Source organism: Babylonia areolata, chromosome 5 (genome assembly GCF_041734735.1).
Source record: "Babylonia areolata isolate BAREFJ2019XMU chromosome 5, ASM4173473v1, whole genome shotgun sequence".
In the NCBI taxonomy this organism is placed as follows: Eukaryota; Metazoa; Mollusca; class Gastropoda; order Neogastropoda; family Buccinidae; genus Babylonia; species Babylonia areolata.
In genome coordinates, this window is record NC_134880.1 from 48053037 (window position 1) to 48073036 (window position 20000).

Consider the following 20000-nt stretch of genomic DNA (forward strand, 5'->3'; position numbering starts at 1 on the left):
GTGTGTGTGTGTGTGTGCATGCATCCATCTATCCATCCATCCATTCATTCATCCATTCATATGCAGTCAGGCAGAGAGAAAGACACACAGCAAACGACTTGTCCAGGCCGCACACAAGCCCTGCTGATGAATGCAACGATGATTGACTGACAGAACAGAAAGGGCGAACAAAACAAAACAAAACAAAAAAAAAAAATCTCAACGGAGATTCATGAAAAGAAGCCATATCTCACAGATGTGACAAATAAGCCTTCGGTTTTGAAAGGGCCGGTGATGATACGAAGATAGGACCATGAAACAAGTTTTCTAACGTTGGATCAGAAAAGAAGCCTGTTGAAGAGGCATACATGTATTGAATTTTGGAATGGGGTTGAAAACAAATGCGCAAAAACAAGAACACGTTTTTTTGTTCCCCCCCACCCCCCTGCGTCCTCCCCCCCCCCCCCCCCCACACACACACACGTCCCCACCCAGTTCCCCTATGCACACACATCGTCTATGTCACACACACACACACACACACACACACGCGCGCGTACGCACACGCGTTTCGCCTAAAACTCTCTCTGATCTATACGTGTTGCAGTGCTTCTCTCTCTCTCTCTCTCTCTCTCTCTCTCTCTCTCTCTCTCTCTCTGTCTCTCTCTCTCTCTCTGTCTCTCTCTCTCTCTCTGTCCTCTCTCGCACCACATGACAGAAACAGCAATAGACCAAACACGACATGTTTCGCGAGTGACAGTAATCGAAAAAAAAAAAAAAAAAGAAGAAAAGAAAGTATTATTTGCTGATGCAATCTTTTTCTTTTCTTTCTGATGCAATACCAGGTTTGTTTCTCTCTCTCAAGGACACTTCGATCAAATGATTATCTCCGGGGGTAAATTTAGCGAGGTGGGCTGGGGGTGGGGGTTTGGGGGTTGATGGAACAACTCCCCTGTTCGTAGGGGAAGTGGGGGGGGCGGGGGTGGGGGCAGAGTAACGGTGGGATGGGGGAGGTTGGAATGGACACAAAAGTTACGGAATTCTTGAGCCGATAACAAGACCAAGGGAGGGAATTAATAGGAGCGAGTTATGGCCCATATGGTCCAGTTGGAGAGGAGACGAACTGCAGGTCAGTTGAGTATTTCAGTCTCTCTCACTGTTTGTCGCTCTGTCTCTTACTCTCGTATACATGTATACCTGGTTGTAATTCCTGTTTTTTGCATGGACTGTATGCCGGCCTGGAATGACGTACCTGTGTAGGCCTACCTGTAGCCTGTGATGGAAATGTTTTCAGAATGGTTGTATTTATGATCAGTTGTGGGTTTGTTGTTTTTTTGTTTTTTTTTTTTTTTCTTCTCATCTCTCTCTTTCTCGGTGTGTGTGTGTGTGTGTGTGTGTGTGTGTGTGTGTCTGTATGTGTGTGTGTCTGTCTGTCTGTGCGTGCATGCTTATGTGGTGTGTGTGTGGTGTGTGTGTGTGTGTGTGTGTGTGTGTGTGTTTGCCTGTGTGTGTGTGTGCGCGCGCGTTCATACATGTGTTTGCTTGTATATGTGTATTGTATTTGTATTGTATTTCTCCGTTTTTGTCACAACAGATTTCTCTGTGTGAAATTCGGGCTGCTCAACCCAGGGAGAGCGCGTCGCTACACTGAGAGTACCGCCCTTTTTTTCTTTTTTTCTTTTTTTTTGTTGTTGTTTGTTTGGGGGTTTTTTGGTATTTTTTCCTGTGTGCAGTTTTATTTGTTTTTTCTATGGAAGTGGAATTTTCTGCTGAATTTTGCCAGGGACAACCTTTTTGTTGCCGTGGGTTCGTTTATGTGCGCTAACTGCATGCTACACACGGGACCTCGGTTTATTGTCTCATCGGAATGACTAGCGTCCAGACCACCACTCCAGGTAATATATTGTTCTGTAGGAATCCTGGAAAGAAACGTGTACCATACAAAAGGGTTTGTTTCTGTAATCAGTAGACGTGAACTGAACTGCTCTAAGGCAAAATATACGGGAAATCTTACTTGAGTATGATTAGAAATATGTGGCAGTCACATGACAGTTGACCATGTGATATATATCAAGATCAAGCTGCCGTATGCAGAAATATGTATTATATATATATATATATATATATATATATATATATATATATATATATATATATTCCTGTCCCGTCAGCACCATGTCGACTGTTGTCAAAGTTTATTCATTCATTCTCAATGGATGTTGAACAGCTCAATCAGTTCCTTGTTCAAGATTTGATTTTACATCCCCACGATGTTGTTGTGTGGTTACCTTTTTTTTTTTCTTTTTTTTTTTCATGTTTAGCCCAGTTGCTCCCGGCACTGGTCAGTTAGGTTAGCTTTTTGTTTGTTTGTCTGTTTGTGTCGTTGTGTTTTTCTTTTCTTTTTTTTTCTTTTTCTTCTATGTTAAAAAAAAACACCAACAAACATGCATTGATTTATTTGATCTTGTCAATGATCACATTTTGTGAATAGTTATTAGATAAAACACAACACACACACACACACACATATATACACACACACACACACACACACACACACACACGCTCGCACACATACACATAAGCACACACACACACACACACACACACACACGCGCGCGCGCGCGCGCGCGCACTCTCTCTCTCTCTCTCTCACTTTGGAAAAAGTTATATATTTCAAACTTTATTTATTAAAGTTAGCTAGTTGTGTGTTAAATAGTCCAGTTGGTTGTTTATTGTAGGTCCCCACATGAACCTCTTTTCAAATAATAATCTACAGAAGTAGTGCATACAATATTTGATTTTTTTTTCCCCCCCTTATCCCGCTTACCCCGTCCCGCCTGTCACACGCACCCTTCCAATATTATGTTTTTTCTTTCTCCAATCACTGACACTCACCCTCTCCATTTTAGATTTTGTACTGTATCTGAAGATTTTGTGAAGAAAGTGTGTCTGAGCGCTTGTCCGAAATCCTGTGAGCTTGACCCTGTCCCGTCTTCTTTGTTGGTTGAATGTATTGATGTTCTACTGCCACATATTACTCATGTCATCAATTCTTCCTTGCTGTCTGGTTGTTTCCCTGAAAGCTTCAAGTCTGCTGTTGTACGTCCACTCATCAAGAAACCATCTTTGGATCATAATTGCTTGAAAAATTATCGACCTGTCTCTAATCTGTCATTTTTATCAAAACTGCTAGAAAAGATCATATTGTCTCAGCTCTTAGCTCATCTGGAGCAGAATGGCTTACTTAATTCCCACCAGTCAGCTTATAGACGTGGTCATAGTTGCAAAACAGCCCTTCTTAGAATAGTGAATGATTTGCTTTCGGGATTTGATGAGGATAAAATATCTGTTCTCGCTCTCTTAGATTTGTCAGCAGCTTTTGACACTATCGACCACTCTATCCTCTTGAACAGACTTAAAACTTCCTTTGGTATTCGTGACACTGCACTAGCATGGATCACGTCTTACCTGTCAGATCGTACACAGAAAGTGTGTGTAAATGGTACATTCTCTAGAGTATCTGCCTTGAAATATGGTGTCCCACAAGGGTCCGTCCTAGGTCCTGTTCTTTTCGTGCTGTATGCGGCTCCTGTGTCGGATGTCATCAGTCATCATGCGATGTCGCATGAGAGCTTTGCTGATGACACACAACTTTATCAGTCGGCTTCCATAGCTGAATTTGATGCACTGGTGACTCAAACACAGGAGTGCATTGCTGGCCTAAAGGACTGGATGACTCTCAACAAGCTGCAATTAAATGATGATAAGACTGAATTGATGATAACCTGTCCAAAGAAGTTTCGTCAACATCCTTCCTTTCCTGACTCTGTTCTGATCAATAGCACACCTGTTTCACTTTCTCCCTCTGTTCGCAGTCTTGGTGTAATCCTGGACCAGTCTCTTTCCTTCCAACAGCACATTTCGAATATCTGTAAAGTTGCCTATTTGGAACTGCGTAGAATCAGCTCTATCCGCCACTATCTCTCAACCGATGCAACCAAGACACTTGTATGCTCTCTGGTTCTCTCAAGATTGGATTACTGCAACTCTCTTTTGGCCGGCCTTCCCAAATACCTGTTAGACAGACTCCAACGAATTCAGAATAACGCTGCCAGACTCATTTGCAGAGCTTCTAAATTTGACCATGTTTCTCCTCTCCTTCAGTCTCTCCACTGGTTGCCTGTTTCTGATCGAATAGACTATAAGCTATCCACTCTGACCTTTTCTGCAGTCAACGGATCTGGCCCCAAGTATCTTTCTGAACTCATCCATATCTATACCCCGTCTCGCCAGCTCCGTTCTTCCTCTGATACTCGACTTCTCAGGATACCTCACGTCAGAAGTAAGACCTATGGACACAGATCGTTTTCTTTTCAATCGCCAAAGACGTGGAACAAGCTCCCTGATAACCTCCGTCATTCTGATTCCCTCGCATCTTTTAAATCTCGTCTCAAAACTCACCTTTTCCCTCAGCAATAAGTTCAATTGTGGCAGGTCCACAACTACATGCATGTATATGAATGTGTATTGTGTGTGCGTGTGTTTATGTAAGTTTGTGCCTGCCTATGTGTGCGTATGTGTTAGGGTAGCTGTTAGATACACATGTATGTTAAAATGTATGTATGCAGTGTGTGTGTGTGTGTGCGTGCGTGCGTGCGTGCGTGTGTGTGTGCGCGTGCGTGCGTGCGTGCGTGTGTGTGTGTGTGTGTGTGTGTGGTCACATTTTGGTGTGTGTATGTAACATAGATATAATGTTTTATGTTATCAAAAGCGTTTTTGTAAAGCACCTTTTCCACATTCTGCTCTCTCTCTCTCTCTCTCTCTCTCTCTCTCTCTCTCTCTCTCTCTCACACACACACACACACACACACACACACACACACACACGCGCGCGCGCGCGCGCGCGTACACACACACACACCCGTATACACACACACACACACACACACACACACACACACGCACACACACACACACACACACACACACACACACACACACACACACACACACACACACACACACACACACACACACACAATTAATTTGAAGGGAGGGGGGGAAGGAGACGCATTACAGACTAATGGTCAAACAGACAGAACGGCGCGAATTCGCATCACGTCAAAATTATTTTGTTCTGTTATTGTCACAGGGAACTTGTCACTTCAGGCTGCTGCAATCTCTCCAACACACACACAGAGAGAAACTGGCATTGCATCAGATATATATACATGTGTGTTATTTATCTATCTATCTGTATGTGTGTGTGTGTGTGTGTGGCTATTATTGTCTTTCGGGAGTATGCTATTTTTCACCTTCTCTCTCTCTGTCTCTCTCTCTCTCTCTCTCTCTCAATAAAAATAGTGATGCAATCGTGAGCACGTACACTTATGGTGTGTGTATATGTTTGCTTCCCGTGCGTGCGTGCGTACGTGCGTTGGCGCACGATTTTTGTCGAGAAGATTGATGTTGCGCATCTCATTTGTGACCATGTTGCCCTGCTTAATTTGTCTGGTGGAGCCAGTTGATCAGATCACTGTTGTCGCTGTTTCTGTTGTTGTCTGGACACAGACACGTAACGTCATGTACCATATAGATGATGAACATTCGTGGGTGGGGGTGGGGGGGGGGAGGGGGGAGGGTGAATACTCTAAAAAGTCGGACAGAGAGAGAGGGAGACAGAGACAGATAGACAGAGAGAGTCTGCGCGGTAAAGCCATACGAATCTTACTGATTTCTCCTGCTGCGGCTTTCCTGACAGCTTTTTTTTCTTTCTTTCTTTCTTTCTTCTTCTTCTTTTTCTGTTTGATGTCAGTCTTAGAGGCTGGTTTGGTGGATGCATATATAATGTCGCACAAAGTACGAGGTGTTTTGTTGTTGTGTTGTTGTTGTGTTGTTGTTGTTTTTTGTTTTGTTTTGTTTTGTTTTTGTTTTGGGGTGGGTTTTTGTTTTTGTTTTTGTTTGTTTGTTTGTTGTTTTGTTTTATTGTTTTGTTGGGGTTTTTTTTGTTTGTTTGTTTGTTTGTTTTTTGTTTGTTTTTGTGGGGGGGTTTTGAGGGGGGAGGGTGTATGGGGTGGTATTTCTCTTTTTGTCACAACAGATTTCTCTGTGTGAAATTCAGTGTGCTGTCCCCAGGGAGAGCGCTTCGCTGCACTACAGCGCCATTTTTTTTCTTCTTCTTTTTTTATCTTCTTTTTTTTTCCCCTGCGTGCAGTTTTATTTGTTTTTCCTATCGAAGTGGATTTTTCTACAAAAATTTTGCCAGGAACAACCCGTTTGTTGCTGTGAGTTCTTTTACGTGCGCTAAGTGCATGCTGCACACGGGACCTCGGTTTATCTCTCATCCGAATGCCTAGCGTCCAGACCACCACTCTAGGGGCAGAAAAAATCGGCGGCTGAGCCGTGATTCGAACCAGCGCGCTCAGATTCTCTCGCGTCCTAGGCGGACGTGTTACCTCTAAGCCATCACTCCACATGGGTGGGGGTGGAGGAGGGACAGGATGGGAGGATGAAGGGAAATAGAGAGTTTGGTAAGTGGGTGAGGGAAGGGTTTTTTGACTCACTTGTGTAAACAAAGTGAGTCTATGTTTTAACCCGGTGTTCGGTTGTCTGTGTGTGTGTGTGTGTGTGTGCCCGTGGTAACATTTTCTCTGCAAATACTTTGTCAGTTGACACCAAATTAGGCATAAAAATAGGAAAAATTCAGTTCTTTCCAGTCATCTTGTTTAAAACAATATTGCACCTCGGGGATGGGCACAAAACAAAACAAAACAAAAAAAAAGCTAAATTATATGCAAACTGCATTTACTGTTATATTTATATTTTTTGTATTCTCTAAACTTGGCACTTTGATCTGATATTCTGACCCAACAACAAGAGCAGTCATTATTATCATTTTTTGTTCAAACAGGAACTTCTTTTGCTAATCATGGAAGTTTTGTTTATTTTGCAAACGTTTTGGTGCAGATAGTAAAAAAGGGAAATTACTCTGTAATTAATGCTAGGGGACTTGATTTGCTTAGAACTGATCTTTCTCATCTTAAACATTACATTTTGAAATTATATTCAATACATAACAAGCTTGGATTTTTTTTTTTAAGTGTATCACAAGTGAGTCGTGAAGGCCTTGCCGCTCTTGTTTGTTTTTTTGTTTTTGTTTTGTTGTTTTTTTTCTCCTATGAAAGAAAGTCGGTGAGACGCTGTCGGCCAGACCACATAAAAAAACAAACAACAACACAATTCCCGGTGGTGCTCTCCAAATTACAGAGCTGCTCATTTTGATTGCTTTGGAAGCTGCAAGTAAACTTGTTTTTTAGAATCTTCCTGGTTGAACTTCTGCAACTCTGTTTAACTTTTAACGAAGAAAAAGAAGGGCGGGCGGGCGGTCATGGCAGGGCTGCGCCGAGTCGTGTTATTATCTCGCTTTTATTTTTTTTATGATTTATTGAAGAAAGTGGAAGTTAGCAGTCATGAATAAATTGCCGTGAGACCCGAATTGACATTTCTGCTGCCATCCTGCCTCTTCTTCCTCACCCACTCGCCCCATTTCCCACTGAAGAAAAAACAAAAAAACAAAACAAAACACAACACAACACACACACACACACACACACACACACACACACACACACACACACACACACACACACACAAACACACCAAAAAAAACCAAAAACCAAAAAAAAACCAAAAAAACAACAACAGCAACACCAAAAACAATAACAAAAACCCTAGTAATAACAGAAACAATCAGGAAGTTGGCAGCATGGTTGAATTTGATGCACTGGTGACTCAAACACAGGAGTGCATTGCTGGCCTAAAGGACTGGATGACTCTCAACAAGCTGCAATTAAATGATGATAAGACTGAATTTATGATAACCTGTCCAAAGAAGTTTCGTCAACATCCTTCCTTTCCTGACTCTGTTCTGATCAATAGCACACCTGTTTCACTTTCTCCCTCTGTTCGCAGTCTTGGTGTAATCCTGGACCAGTCTCTTTCCTTCCAACAGCACATTTCGAATATCTGTAAAGTTGCCTATTTGGAACTGCGTAGAATCAGCTCTATCCGCCACTATCTCTCAACCGATGCAACCAAGACACTTGTATGCTCTCTGGTTCTCTCAAGATTGGATTACTGCAACTCTCTTTTGGCCGGCCTTCCCAAATACCTGTTAGACAGACTCCAAAGAATTCAGAATAACGCTGCCAGACTCATTTGCAGAGCTTCTAAATTTGACCATGTTTCTCCTCTCCTTCAGTCTCTCCACTGGTTGCCTGTTTCTGATCGAATAGACTATAAGCTATCCACTCTGACCTTTTCTGCAGTCAACGGATCTGGCCCCAAATATCTTTCTGAACTCATCCATATCTATACCCCTTCTCGCCAGCTCCGTTCTTCCTCTGATACTCGACTTCTCAGGATACCTCACGTCAGAAGTAAGACCTATGGACACAGATCGTTTTCTTTTCAATCGCCAAAGACGTGGAACAAGCTCCCTGATAACCTCCGTCATTCTGATTCCCTCGCATCTTTTAAATCTCGTCTCAAAACTCACCTTTTCCCTCAGCAATAAGTTCAATTGTGGCAGGTCCACAACTACATGCATGTATATGAATGTGTATTGTGTGTGCGTGTGTCTATGTAAGTTTGTGCCTGCCTATGTGTGCGTATGTGTTAGGGTAGCTGTTAGATACACATGTATGTTAAAATGTATGTATGCAGTGTGTGTGTGTGTGTGTGCGTGCGTGCGCGTGCGCGCGCGTGTGTGTGTGTGGTCACATTTTGGTGTGTGTATGTAACATAGATATAATGTTTTATGTTATCAAAAGCGTTTTTGTAAAGCACCTAGAGCAGATTTCTGGATAGTGTGCTATATAAGTATCCATTATTATTATTATTATTATGGTTAGGCGCTGATCTACTGTGTCCACGAGGGCCTGGTTTAACATCCCTGTCTTTCTCGCCCTTTCTCCCAAAGTTTGACTGGAAAATCAAACTGAGCTTGTAGCCATTCGGATGAGACGATAAACCGAGGTCCCGTGTGCAGCACGGTCTTGGCGCACTGAAAAAGAACCCATAGCAACGCAAGTGATGTTCTCTTGGGGGAAATTATGTGGAAGACATCCACTCTGATAGGTACACAAGTATGCATGCACTCAAGGCCTGAAAAAGCGCATTGGGGGTTAAAATGCCGCTGGTCAGGCATCTGGATCCATCCTGACCTAAAAGAGACCCTCCCTTCAGGGGTGAAGAACAGAAAGGAGGAGTCTGTGCTGTGCAGACTGCATGCGGGGCACACTTCTTTTTTTTTTCTTTTTTTTTTTTTTACTCATTCTTACTTGTTGAAGGGGGAAGAGGCCCCTCGATGTATTCCCTGTGATGAGCCTCTCACCGTGAAACACGTGTTCCTTGACTGTTGGGATCTGCATGACGTTAGACACAGACATTACACGGCGGTTTCTTTGAAGACCTTGTTTCGTGATGTCCCTCCGTGGGCGCTGATGGACTTCTTAAAAGAAGTGAACATTTTAAACCAGATTTGAAGGTTTTAAACTATGGAAGTTTTTTGGGTTTTTTTAAACTTTGGAGTGGAAAGTTTGAAGTGGTGACTCGTTTTAATTGTTTGGGTTTTTTTTTACCCTTGCAGTAGTTATTAACGCGGCGATAGCCTTGAGATGGCCTTAGTGGTCGGCGAGGCTCTAAGCACCATTAATTTCATTTCATTTCATTTCACTTGGCGCACTGAAAAAGAACCCATAGCCATGCAAGTGTTGTTCTCTGGGGGGGAAATTATGTGGAAGATATCCACTCTGATAGGTACACAAGTATGCATGCACTCCAGACAAGACAAGACAAGACAAGACAAAATCTTTATTAACGAGGGTAATAGATAAGCAAGTAACATGCATTTTTTACATCCAGCCCTCGCCCTAAAGAGGGAATAAAGCTAAAAAAAAATATATAAAAAATTATAAAAAAGCGAAAATGAGCACAAAATTAAAACACAATCAAAATATACCATTATCACTATTCAAAGCCATTCCACAAAAGGAAGAAGAGAAGAAAAGAAAAAAAAAATCATGAAACACACACACACACACACACACACACACACACACACACACACACACACACACACACACACACACATACATACGCACACACACACACTCACGCACGCACGCACAGACACACACACACACACACACACACACACACACACACACACACACACACACACACACACATACAAGGCCTGACGAAGCGCATTGGGGGTTGATTTGGTGCAGCGTATAAAAAATTTTCCGAACGCAGTGACGCCCCCTTGAGAAACAAACCGAAACAAGAGCACCAAGATGCTTGCAAGGGTGACGTGATTTTTTCTGTCAGCTTCTCTTGAAATACCTGCTGTAACATTGCTGTGTGACTGTATCGCAGTTAACGGAGAGGAGGATATACTTGTCTCCTGGTTTCCTTTGTTTGTTTTTTGTTGTTGGGTTGTTGTTTTTTTGTTTTGTTTTTTTTGGGGGGGGGTTTCATGAGAGTGGAATGCGTGCGTTCAGAATATACTTACACATTTTGTATTTGTATTTGTATTTCTTTTTATCACAACAGATTTCTCTGTGTGAAATTCGGGCTGCTCTCCCCGGGGAGAGCGCGTCGCTACACTACAGCGCCACCCATTTTTTGTATTTTTTCCTGCATACAGTTTTATTTGTTTTTCCTATCGAAGTGGATTTTTCTTCATAATTTTGCCAGGAACAGCACTTTTGTTGCCGTGGGTTCTTTTACGTGCGCTAAGTGCATGCGGCACACGGGACCTCGGTTTATCGTCTCATCCGAATGACTAGCGTCCAGACCACCACTCCAGGTCTAGTGGAGGGGGAGAAAATATCGGCGGCTGAGCCGTGATTCGAACCAGCGCGCTCAGATTCTCTCGCTTCCTAGGCGGACGCGTTACCTCTAGGCCATCACTACACATATAACAGTACAGCGTGTTCAGAACGGACACGTCGAAACGGACGCTCCCAGTCGGTTCCACTCGTATGGTTTGGTTCAGCAGCGGTCCCCTGAGCTCAGCCTCATAGCTCAAACGTCTCGTGCGTTTGCTCCTTTAGGGGTGATTCCGCACAGGACAGTTGAGAGAGAATGCATATTTGTACGAATATTTTATTCAGATTGAAGCCTTGGCCTCATTCCGAACGGGCAAGAACATTTACTAACCGACAAGTACAAAGGAAACTGTTAATAAATATGAGACGGTTCTGCAAAATACAGTTGTATTGTATTGTATTGTATTGTATTACTCTTTTTTGTCACATTAGATTTCTCTGCGTGAAATTCGGGCTGCTCAACACAGGGAGAGCGCCTCGCTACACTGAATACCCCCCCCCCCCCCCCCCCTTTTTTTTTCCTGCCTGCAGATGTTGTTTTTTTTTTATTTGTTTTCCTATCGAAGTGGATTTTTCTACAGAATTTTGCCAGGGATAACCCTTTCCTTGCCGTGGGTTCTTTTACGTGCGCTAAGTAAGTGCGTGTTGCACACGGGACCTCGGTTTATTGTCTCATCCGAATGACTAGCGTCCAGACCACCACTCCAGGTCTAGTGTTCTACTCTTGAGTGTTCATAGTAGGGAGAGAAACAAAGGTCGAGACGCAGACAGAAAGAGCATTAACCTCGTCTTGTTCTTGACAAGTTGACTATTTTGGACTTGGAGACCCGATCGAAAGACAGACAACAGACATCGATTTATCGTTTGGGAAAAAAAAACAACAAAGGACCAAAAGGGTTTGTTCTGCTATTTTCAGTTCGAATCTCGACACAACAAAAACAATCTGTTGCATGGATGGTAGCATACTGAACTTTTCTGAAGCCGACGTTTTTCGTTTTCATAGGCTTTTCTTTCTGTCTTTCTGTTTCATTTTTACGTGTGTGTGTGTGTGTGTGTGTGTGTGTGTGTGTGTGTGTGTGTATTTATTTTTTTTTTTTTTTTTTTATTTTACACAGGCACGCGTTGAGACCAGTCTGCTGCGGGTAAGGTTATTGCGGCTTCTTGTCCGCAGCTTTGTCGATGTTGTTTATTTTCATTGTCAGTTTGTGTCACGATACTTTTTGTCACAGCAAATCACTGTGTGTGAACTTCGGGCTGCTCTCCCCGGGGAGATCTCCAGCGTGTCGCCACAGAGCAGCGCCACTTTTTTTTTTTTTTTTTTTCCAGAGTTTGCGAGTGTATAAACTAATTTTGCTTTAGATTTAAAGGGAATTTTTCTACATTATGTCAACATTATTTCATCAGGGACAAACCTTTTTGTTTCCGTGGGTTCATTTTGCGCACGATTGGTGCGTGCTGCACACGGGACCTCGGGTTTTATCGACTCATCCGAGCTTCCAGACCACCACTCAAGAAGGTCTGGTGAAGGGGGTGAGCGGGGAATGGGGAGGTCCCAGACCACCAATCGAGTTACGTACCCTCTTGCCCAAGTATTTCACAGAGAATAACTATTCTGCAGACGATTTTTGGAAATTTTTATTTCTAATGAGGTTCTTATGGTCGGGCTTTCCAAGGCATTAGTTCATAGCCCTATTTCTACACTTCTTTCGTTGCACATCTGACTAGTTACCGTGTTCGTTTTTCAATTATACGGGTCTGTTATTATCATTATTGAATTGTTACCGTTAAGCTTAATTGCATGTTAATTATGCATTTCTCAGTAGTATTCTACCTTTTCTGTTTTCCTGACTCCTTCTCCCTCCCCCCCTCCATCCCCCTCCTCCGCACCCCCGCAAGCCCCCCTCCACCTTTTTTTTTTTCAAATTAAAAATATTTATTTATTAGTAAAACGTCTAATACCACTAATAGTGAAAAGACGCTAAACTAAAGAACGAACACACACACGCGCGCGCGCTCGCGCCCACACCTTTTCAGAGTCATGAAGGAACGATTGAGGTTGCTATGGTAACCATCATAGTTCGCGAACGCCATAATATCAGGTTTTCTTCCGACGTGAACGAGGTCTTTGAGGGCCGTGTGCGTCACTCACCGATTTGTGTTGTTTTTGTTCTTGAATGGTTGTTTGTCTCGAACTCGAGGGGTGCGGTGGCCTAGCGGTTAGAGCGCTAAGGAGTCTCGCCCGAGGTCCTAGAGTTCGCTTCCCGGTTCGGCGCACCTGATGGGTGAGTGAAGGGTGGGGATTTTTTTCCGACCTCCCAGGTTTGTGCAGATCTGCTAGTACACACACACACACACACACACACACACACACACACACACATATATATATATATATATATATGTGTGTGTGTGTGTGTGTGTGTGTGTGTGTGTGTATCCCATTGTCCTTGACCTACCTTTAGTCATGTTTGAAGATAAAAGAGTTTTCGAGGTAAAAGCCTTGACCCGCTAGTCGAGAACATTTGATGAGCCCTAATTGTTTTTATTTTTAATCATCTTTATCATTATTATTATTATTATTATTTATTCTGTGTTATTTTTTATATTTTTAGTGGATGGTGTGGGTTGAACTGAATGCTTGTTGCGTCAGCGTGAATCGAAATATTGATATAATTTTGGTTTGTCTTTTTTCTTCTTTTTTTTTCTTTTTCCTAATGTATTATATTGCTTGTCACAATACCTTCCTTTTTAGTTTTTCTTCATCTCCTCCTCCTCCTCCTCCTCCTCCCGCTTCTACTTCTTCTTCTTCTTCTTCTCCTCCTCCTCCTCCTGCTTCTTCTTCTTCTCCTCCTCCTCCTGCTTCTTCTTCTTTCTTCTTCTTCTTCTCCTCCTCCTCCTGCTTCTTCTTCTCCTTCTCCTCCTCCTCCTTCTTCTTCGTTAATTCCTCCCTCCCGCTGTCCCTCTTTCTCCCATTCCTTACTCTTCCTTTCCTCCTCGTTCAGTCCTCTGTTCCTGATTCTTCCTTCCTTCCTTCCTTCCTTCCTTCCCATAGAGTTCTGTGTGTGTGTGGTATGAAAGTGGCGTGAAACTAACAAACACGCGTTTCCACTGACAAAACTGCTGCACAGTTGTTTCTTCTTCTGCTTCTTCTTCTTCGTCTTCGTCGTCGTCGTCGTCTCCTCCTCCTCCTCCTTCTTCTCCCCCACATCCTCCTCCTTCTCCTCCTCTTCCTCCTCCTTCTCCTTCTCCTCGTCCTCCTCCTCTTCCGTCTCCTCCTTCTTCTTCTTCTCTTCCTTCTCCTTCTTCTTCTCCCCCTCCTCCTCCGCATTCTTCTTCACCACCTACTTCCTCTCTTAAAACTTCTTTTTCTTCTATTCATCCTTCTCTTGTCTCTTCATTTTTTTTTTCTTTTTCTTATTAATTTTTTCATCTACGTTGTAGTCGCAGTCGTCCTTTTTTCTTTCTTTTAGTATGTAGACCATTTCGTCGATAAATCAAGAAGTGGATAGCTGCATTGGTCTGGCTCTAGTCACACACACACACACACACACACACACACACACACACACACACGAGCAAAGATTCAGAATCGCGTCTAATATCACAAACAATTTTTTTTTAATGATTGGGTGTTGATCGTATCAGTCAGGAATATATATATATATATGGAGTGATGGCCTACGCGTAACGCGTCCGCTTAGGAAGCGAGAGAATCTGAGCGCGCTGGTTCGAATCACGGCTCAGCCATCGATATTCCCCCCCCCCCACCCCCCAAACCCCGCCCCCCCCCCTCCACTAGACCATGAGTGGTGGTCTGGACGCTAGTGATTCGGATGAGACGATAAACCGACGTCCCCGTGCGCAGCATGCACTTAGCGCACGTAAAAGAACCCACGGCAACAAAAGGGTTGTTCCTGGCAAAATTCTGTAGAAAAATCCACTTCGATAGGAAAAACAACAAATCAAACTGCACGCAGAAAAAAAAATTTTTAAGAAAAAAAAAAGGGGGGGAGGGTTATATATATATATATATAAACCAAAAAAGAACAAGAAAAAAAAAGACAGTGATGATCACCAAAAATAAAGACCACAATTATGAGTGTCTGGGAAGCCAATGACTGGCAATGAAGTCAGTGGCTGACGATACCTGTAGTGCGTTCGTGTTTAACGTCCGCTCACCTGCCCTTCCTGCGGACATTTTATTTTCGGAAAAAATAATGTCTCCATGGTTCAGGAACGAGAACTCTTAATTGACATGACGTCAACAGGGGGAAGAGAGGGGCGGGGAAGGGGGAGTGTGGGTGGGGGGAAGTGGGCCGATATGAAAAAAAATACTGCATCGCGTGTTCTTTGTTATAAACTTTACGGCGACCTCCGTGGAAGAAAGTTGAAAACATCGACTTTTTTTCTTTTCTTTTCTTTTCTTCTTCTTCTTTTCGTGTTTATTACATGATCGTATATGATCAGCAGCTTGTGATGGGTTCTGTAAAATGAAATTTTGGAAATAGCTCTTCTTAGTTTTTCTTTAAGATACATATAGAATTATATTTTCTTCTACCGGAAACAGCGCTTCTTAGATTACTTTTAAAATACATGCTATAATTTCTCTTACTGTGTTACAACGCAAGCTGTTAAGTTGTTGTTGTTGTTGTTTTTGGTTGTTGGTTTTGGGGGTATTTTTGTTTTGTTTTTTTTGTTTTTGTTTTTTTATCACTTCATTGCTATGTTCACACACACACACACACACACACACACACACACACACACACACACACACACACACACACACACACATATATATATATATATATATATATATATATATATATATATATATATATATGAACATAGCAAAATTTTAACTTAAAAGTATATAGACTGAACTGAAATATGAAAGTGATAATTTTTTTTTTTTTTTTTTTTAATTATTATATGTTAGACTCGACTTCGGGCTGAGAGACAGATCGGTGTGAGTGACGAGCTTTTGAATGCACATGTATTTTCCAATCGGATTAATAAATATGTATTGTGTTGTGTTGTTAGAGAAGGGGTTGGCCCAGGTGGGGGTGTCAGGGGTGTGTGTGGGGGGGGGGGGGGGGGGGGGGGGGGCGGTGGAGGGCTGGGGGTTGGCGAGGGCCGTGAAGGGAGGAGAGTGATGGAGGAAGAGATGGGCAGATGTACAGGTGGGAGGAAGGGGGGGGGGGAGAGGAAGTATAGAAGTTTTTTTGTTTTGTTTTTTTTGTTTTGCTCTGTTTTTGACGTCAGTCTTCGGCCACGCTAAAAGGGGGAAGGGGGGGAGGGGGGTGGGTGTCTGTGTCCTTGACGAGTCTGTCGTATGACACACACACACACACACACACACACACCACAGCACAACGCATGACAGTGTCAGTTTCAAGGTGGTGTCAAGGCGTTCAGACTGATACATACTATACACTAAAAGGCCTACCATACCTTCTGTTAGAAATGACTACCACAGAAAAACAACAACATACGATACACTAAAAGGCCTACCATACCTTCTGTTAGAAATGACTACCACAGAAAAACAACAACATACGATACACTAAAAGGCCTACCATACCTTCTGTTAGAAATGACTACCACAGAAAAACAACAACATACGTTACACTAAAAGGCCTACCATACCTTCTGTTAGAAATGACTACCACAGAAAAACAACAACATACGATACACTAAAAGGCCTACCATACCTTCTGTTAGAAATGACTACCACAGAAAAACAACAACATACGATACACTAAAAAGCCTACCATACCTTCTGTTAGAAATGACTACCACAGAAAAACAACAACATACGATACACTAAAAGGCCTACCATACCTTCTGTTAGAAATGACTACCACAGAAAAACAACAACATACGTTACACTAAAAAGCCTACCATACCTTCTGTTAGAAATGAATACCACAGAAAAACAACAACATACGATACACTAAAAAGCCTACCATACCTGCTGTTAAAAATGACTACCACAGAAAAACAACAACATACGATACACTAAGAGGCCTACCATACCTTCTGTTAGAAATGACTACCACAGAAAAACAACAACATACGATACACTAAAAGGCCTACCATACCTTCTGTTAGAAATGACTACCACAGAAAAACAACAACATACGTTACACTAAAAGGCCTACCATACCTTCTGTTAGAAATGACTACCACAGAAAAACAACAACATACGATACACTAAAAGGCCTACCATACCTTCTGTTAGAAATGACTACCACAGAAAAACAACAACATACGATACACTAAAAAGCCTACCATACCTTCTGTTAGAAATGACTACCACAGAAAAACAACAACATACGATACACTAAAAAGCCTACCATACCTTCTGTTAGAAATGAATACCACAGAAAAACAACAACATACGATACACTAAAAGGCCTACCATACCTTCTGTTAGAAATGAATACCACAGAAAAACAACAACATACGATACACTAAAAAGCCTACCATACCTTCTGTTAGAAATGAATACCACAGAAAAACAACAACATACGATACACTAAAAGGCCTACCATACCTTCTGTTAGAAATGACTACCACAGAAAAACAACAACATACGATACACTAAAAGGCCTACCATACCTTCTGTTAGAAATGAATACCACAGAAAAACAACAACATACGATACACTAAAAAGCCTACCATACCTTCTGTTAGAAATGACTACCACAGAAAAACAACAACATACGATACACTAAAAAGCCTACCATACCTTCTGTTAGAAATGAATACCACAGAAAAACAACAACATACGATACACTAAAAAGCCTACCATACCTTCTGTTAGAAATGAATACCACAGAAAAACAACAACATACGATACACTAAAAGGCCTACCATACCTTCTGTTAGAAATGACTACCACAGAAAAACAACAACATACGTTACACTAAAAGGCCTACCATACCTTCTGTTAGAAATGACTACCACAGAAAAACAACAACATACGATACACTAAAAAGCCTACCATACCTTCTGTTAGAAATGAATACCACAGAAAAACAACAACATACGATACACTAAAAAGCCTACCATACCTTCTGTTAGAAATGAATACCACAGAAAAACAACAACATACGATACACTAAAAGGCCTACCATACCTTCTGTTAGAAATGACTACCACAGAAAAACAACAACATACGATACACTAAAAGGCCTACCATACCTTCTGTTAGAAATGAATACCACAGAAAAACAACAACATACGTTACACTAAAAAGCCTACCATACCTGCTGTTAAAAATGACTACCACAGAAAAAAAAAACATACGATACTCTAAAAGGCCTCCTATACCTGCTGTTAAAAATGACTACCACAGGGGAAAAAAAAGCGATACACTAAAAAGCCTATCGTACCTGCTGTTAAAAATGACTACCACGGAAGGAAAAAAAACACATACGATACACTAAAAGTCCTATCATACCTGCTGTTAAAAATGACTCTACGATACACTAAAAAGCCTACCATACCTGCTGTTAAAAAGCTGTTAAAAATGACTCATACGATACACTAAAAAGCCTACCATACCTGCTGTTAAAAATGACTACCACAGAAGAAAAAAAAAACACATACGATACTCTAAAAGGCCTACCATACCTGCTGTTAAAAATGACTACCACAGAAGGAAAAAAAACCGATACACTAAAAGGCCTACCATACCTGCTGTTAAAAATGACTACCACAGAAGAAGAAAAAAATAAATAAATACAAAAATAACACTACCACAGAAGAAGAAGAAGAAAAAAAAAACACATACGAGTACCAAAAGGCCTACTATACCTGCTGTTAAAAATGACTACCACAGAAGAAAACAAACAAACAAACACATGATACACTAAAAGGCCTACCATACCTGCTGTGATACGCTAAAGGGCCTACCATACCTGCTGTTAGAAATGACTACCACAGAAGAAAACTAAACATCTACAAAACTGCAGCTCTGTACAGTAACACAACCCAGTGTAGTGCAATGCTAGATAGCTTTTGATACACACACACACACACACACACACACACACACACACACACTAGTTAACACGACACACACACACACACACACACACACACACACACTAGTTAACACGTATTTTGAGTTTGTTTTCCATTGCAAGACCAAAAAAAAAAAAAAAGGACACCGACTTGATGGGTGTATAATTGAAATAACCGCCGGGAAGCAGTCTTTCAGTGGGGTGAACACACGCTACTATGCACACCTGCTTGACCTGTTGTGTGTTATCTTGAAGGCTGCCCTGTTGGTCGGCCTTGTCTCTTGTCCGTTCTCTGTTCTGCTGACAGCACAACTCTTATTAGTCTGGACCGACGGTGGCAATGGTGGGTGGGGGTGGGGGTGAGAGTAAGGGGGAGAAACACAGGGGACGGATGGAGGGGGATAAACTGTGAGTAATGGAAGGAGAGTGGGGAAGGGGGGGGGGGTATTTTAGTGTGGGGCGGGGAGGCGGTTTGGGAGTATATTTACAAAGCTGACGAATGGTGTTGTGTGTGTGGTGTGGTGTGAGTTAGTGTGTGTGTCCGTGTGGTACTTGTGAGTGTTGCACAGTCAGCAGTTTTCTTTCTTTCTTCCTTTTTTTTTTTTTTCGTGTGTGTGTGTGTGTGTGTGTGTGTGTTGAACAATGGTGGTGGTGGTGGTGACTCTACGTGTTTGTCCTCGACCTCATTTCAGTGAGGTCGTGTGACGCATTGGAGCGTACATGGACTGACTGACTTTGTTGTTTTTGTCTCTCTCTCTCTCTCTCTCTCTCTCTCTCTCTCTCTCGGTGTGTGTGTGTGTATGTGTGTGTGTGTGTTTGTGTAGTTGTGTGTGGGTGTGTTTGTGTAGTGGGTGTGTTTGTATATGTATTGTTGTTGTTGTTTTGTCTCTTTCGTTCATCAAGGTTCTTGACTATACGTCTCTGTCTATCTGTTTGTGTCAGTCTCTTCTGTCCGTCTCTCTTTATCATAAATGTTGAAAACCTGTATGGCAAACTAAATGGTATACGTTAACTAACTGGGTCAGTTCCTTCGATTATATACAATTCTCCCATCGCCCCCTCTTTTTTGTCCCAACCCATTGTGTGTGTG